Source organism: Bos indicus x Bos taurus, chromosome 21 (genome assembly GCF_003369695.1).
Source record: "Bos indicus x Bos taurus breed Angus x Brahman F1 hybrid chromosome 21, Bos_hybrid_MaternalHap_v2.0, whole genome shotgun sequence".
Taxonomy (NCBI): Eukaryota; Metazoa; Chordata; class Mammalia; order Artiodactyla; family Bovidae; genus Bos; species Bos indicus x Bos taurus.
Genome location: NC_040096.1, coordinates 33,562,966 through 33,567,570, shown reverse-complemented (window position 1 = coordinate 33,567,570; position 4,605 = coordinate 33,562,966). Strand labels below are relative to the sequence as shown.

The following is a 4,605-nucleotide window of genomic DNA, read 5'->3' as shown; positions in this document are numbered from 1 at the left end:
CAAGGGGGATTTAGCTGAAGGTCCACTTTTCCCTATACCCAAATAGGGAGGAATAAGCAGAGACTGTGAATTTGACATAAAATGAGACCCTATGCAAATGACAAATGACATGCAAAAAGATGCAAATAAACGAAGACAGTAGGGAGGGCCCTAGTGCTAGGGGTAGAATGGAACACTGGCTTCCTCCCGTTGGATGGTAGTTCTAAGAAAGCTGCCCCATCCTCCTCCTAGGGTCTCCCGCGTGGCCCCTCTGGCTCAGAAACTTAGGCCCAAAGACTATTCTTGCTGCTCTGTTCCCTCTTCCAGTCATTTGCAGAGACCCCTGGGGCCCATTGGAGCCACTTTCTTGCCACTCTACTCTGCCTGCTGTGTGGGCCCTGGGGCTGGAGTATGGTGCTGGGTTCAGGGCACCATGGAGTCAGGACAACAGGGCATGGCGGATATTCTAGGGCACCTCCTGATCCTTCAAGGTCTGTCTACTTCTCTCACACAGCCCCCACCCCCACCCCCATGCCATCTGTTCAACTTTTCTCTTCCTCACAGCAGTCTAAACAACAATAGTTTGCAGGGGCTGGACATCAGGCAAAACAGGGCTATGATCTTTGACAGATGGAGGGCACACGAAGTGAACCCCATATCTAACCAACTTTCTTCCTGAGGCCATTTTCCAAACTGAGATGCAGCGAACTAGACCAAACAGGAGGTGACATCTCAAACAAAGGTTTTAAAATAAGTAAGGATAATATGTTAAAGAGAATAGAGCAAAAGATGGACAAAATGGGTGAAAAGCTTGAGTATTTAAAGAGAAAACTTGAATCTATAAGAATGAAAAAAATTGGTGTTTTAGACTGCAAAATATCTGAAATTAAGAACTCACTGAATGGGTCTAACAGGACACTGTACACAGAGAAGACAAGATTAGTGACCAATCAATAGATATTATCTGGATTGAAGCACAGAGTGAAAAGGAATTGAGGAATAAACAGAGCTGAGCATAAGAGATATGTAGGACATGCTCAAATATTTGAATAAATAATGACTGAGAATTTTCTAAATATGATGGAAGGCATCAAGCCACAGATTCATGAGTATCACTGAGGACTGAGACACTGCCATTTCTGTTGCTCAGACATGGAGTGAGAGGCTGGGAGTGGGAGGCACTACCTGCTTCCATCCTTCACAATCTGGTGCATCAGGCGAAGCTGGCCGAGCAGGCTGAGCAATGCGATGAGATGGTGCAATCAATGAAGAAAGTAGCAGGGATGCGTGTGGAGTTGACAGTTGAAGGAAGAAACCTCCTATCTCTGCATATAAAAAATGTGATTAGAACTAGAAGAGCTTCCTGGAGAATAATCAGCAACAAAGAAGAAAACAGGGGAGGAGAGACAAACTAAAAATGATTTGGGAATATCGGCAAATGGTTGAGACTGAGATGCAGTTAATCCGTTGTGCCATTCTGGGTGTGCTGGGCAAACACCTTATTCCAGCCCCTAACAATGGCTGAGTCCAAGCTTTTCTATTATAAAATGAAAGGGGACTACTACAGGTATCTGGCTGAATTTGCCACAAGAAATGACAGGAAGGAGGCTGTGGAGAACAGCTTGATGGCTTATAAAGCTGCTACTGTTGTTGCAATGACAGAACTTTCATCTTCACATCCCATTCACTTAGGTCTTGCTCTCAATTTTTCCATATTTAATTCCCCTGAGCATACCTGCAGGTTGACAAAGCAGCTTTTAATGATGCAGTTGCAGAACTGGACACACTGAGTGAGGAAAGCTATAAGGACTCAACACTTATCACACAGTTGTTAGCGATAATCTGACACTATGGACTTCAGACATGCAGGGTGATGGTGAAGAGCGGAATAAAGAAGCACTGCAGGATGTGGAAGATGATAATCAATGACACATAAAAGCCAACATGAGAAACCATCTCTGACTACCCCAGACATTCCCATCCTACCCATCTTGGAAATTCCCCCATTGTTACTAAGAACCACCAAATCTGACTTTTACATATGTTCCTGCCCTGTTGGTTTTTTTTTTCCCCATGGTTTTCTAAAGTTTGTAAAGGCAAGAGTGAATTTCTGTGGATTTTACTGGTCCCAGCTTTTAGAATCTTTAAGAACACTAACAGGACTGCATAGAGGCTTTTTCAGGATTACTGTATTGTTTCCTGAAGACGTGGCAGGATCACCATTAGCAATGGAAGTTACATTCAAAAGCTATTAGAATTTTGTGTGCTGCAAGCATCTAAGAGAAAGGTTAATCACACTACTGAGGTGTATGTGGTATCATTTTCCCTTTTTCTAATTCTTTGAATTTTAAGCCAATGTTTAATTGGATCTTAGCTTGAGGTGGTTAAAGTTTGTCTGGGAAGTTTTTTGTAATGGTTTTGCTATTAAAAAGTGTTTCAAACTGTTGAAATGTTGAAAAGTATGATGCTGGTAACAGTTTAACAATTGTGGCTGCTCATTCTTGCCTCCTTTTATTCTTCTTCTGAAGCAGGTTAGCATTGAAGGTGTTATGGAAAAGCCAGCTTGCATGTTCAATTCTTTGTTTCTTCTCCCACTGGGCCCCAGCCCTTCCCTCCTTTGCTCCCTCAGCCTCTTTATTCAGTATGTGTAACTTGAAACTAATTTGTATTAGTGGATATATGACTTGAGCCATAGATACAGAATCTGTATTGTTCTTACTGAAACACAGCATGGATTAACATTAAACTGAAATAAAAGAAACCTAAATAAAACAAACCTAAATTTAAATAAAACAAAGCTAAACTTGAATAAAACAAACTCCAAATATTAGAAGTATAAAGAAAACTATACCTAGGCCCATCAAAAATCTCAAAAGCAGCCAAATTTTAAAAAATTAATTTGTTTTTGGCTACACTGGGTCCTCACTGAGGCACATTAGCTCTTTGTTAAAGTGATCATATTTTTAGAGAGAGAGAGTTAGTAACCAGTTAACAGTACAATTGATGGCTAACTGTGGAAGCCAGAAGACAATGAAATGACATCTTTAAAGTGCTAAAGAAAAAAAACCCTACCAATCTAGAATTCTATGCCCAGAAAAATATCCTTCAGAAATGAAGGGAAAATAAATGTGTTCAAAATTTTGTCAAGTGGACAAAAATTCAAAGAAATTGGTTTGTCACTAGCACACATTGGCAATACAGGAAGTTTTTATGGGAATTCTTCAGGATGAAGGAAAATGATCCTTGAGTGAACTTCAGGAAGGAATAAAGGCATAGCAAAAGATTAAAATGTATATACTTATAAATGAATATTTACTAAAATAACAATAGGGAATTCCCTGGCAGTCCCATAGTTAGGACTCCACATTTTCACTTGCCAAGGGCCAAGATTCAATCCCTGGTCAGAGAACTAAGATTCCACAGTCACAAGGTTAATAAATTAACCAATTAATTTAAAAAAACCAACTTAAAGCTAACAATAATATAAATTTTTTTTTAATTTTAAGTTTTTATTGGAGCTGATTTACTTTGTTGTGCAGCAGAAATGAACACAACTCTGTAAGGCCATTAATCTCTACCCCCTCCTTTACTGCTCTAGGTCATCATGGAGCACCAAGCCAAGCTCCCTGTGCTGTACAGCAGCTTTCCACCAGCTACCTGTTTTACATACAGTAGTGCATACATAAAAATCATAAGATTTTTAACATAAAAGTAAATCCACGTCAGTATATAAAAATACAAATATATATTTAAATATATAAATAAAATTATACACACACACAGGCTTCCCTGGTGGTTCAGATGGGAAAGAATCTGCCTGCAATGCAGGAGACCTGGGTTCAATCCCCGGGTTGAGAAGATCCCCTACAGCAGGGAATGGTTATCTACCCCAGTATTCTGGCCTGGAGAATTCCATGGACAGACGAGCCTGGCAGGCTAGAGATCCATGGGATCTCAAAGAGTTAGACATGACTGAGCGACTTTCACAACACAGCCTAAACTTGGAGGCTTCCCTTGTGGCTGAAATGGTAAAGTCTAATGTTCTCTGTCAGATTTTATTAGTGGTGGCAGGTGAGTGGCACATGACAATTGTGATAAATGATATTAATTAGTTTTAACTTCATTCAAGGTGCTATGGGCTTGAAGAGTATGGGCTCTGCAGACAGGCCTGGGCTTGAATTTCATCTCTGTGATTCTGACTTCTTTGGAGCCTGAGCATCCTCATCCGTAAAATGGATTGTGTAGAATAAGTAAAACGATATAGGTGATGTATAGGGCCACAATGCCTGGCCCATGTATGCGTGCATGCTAAGTTGCTTCAGTCATGTCTGACTCTTTATGACCCCATGGTCTATAGCCTGCCAGCCTCCTCTGTCCATGGGGATTCTCCAGGCAAGAATACTGGAGTGGGTTGTCATGCCCTCCTCCAGGGGATCTTCCCAACCCAGGGGTCTAACCTGAGTTTCTCACATCTCCTGTGTTAGCAGGCAGGTTCTTTCCCACTAGCACCACCTGGGAAGCCCTGCCTGGCACATAGATAATGCTTAATACCACAGATGGTAGATCGTTATTTCTGAGCATCTCAGCTATGTTATAAATATTCTAAGTAGAGAGACCATATTTCTA

The 4,605-nt window shown here is 40.9% G+C and overlaps 1 pseudogene; it reads left to right on the top strand.

The window, feature by feature from the left end:
• The first annotated feature begins 412 nt into the window (after positions 1–412).
• On the top strand, positions 413–2,461 carry LOC113879585 (annotated as a pseudogene).
• The last annotated feature ends 2,144 nt before the right edge of the window (positions 2,462–4,605 follow it).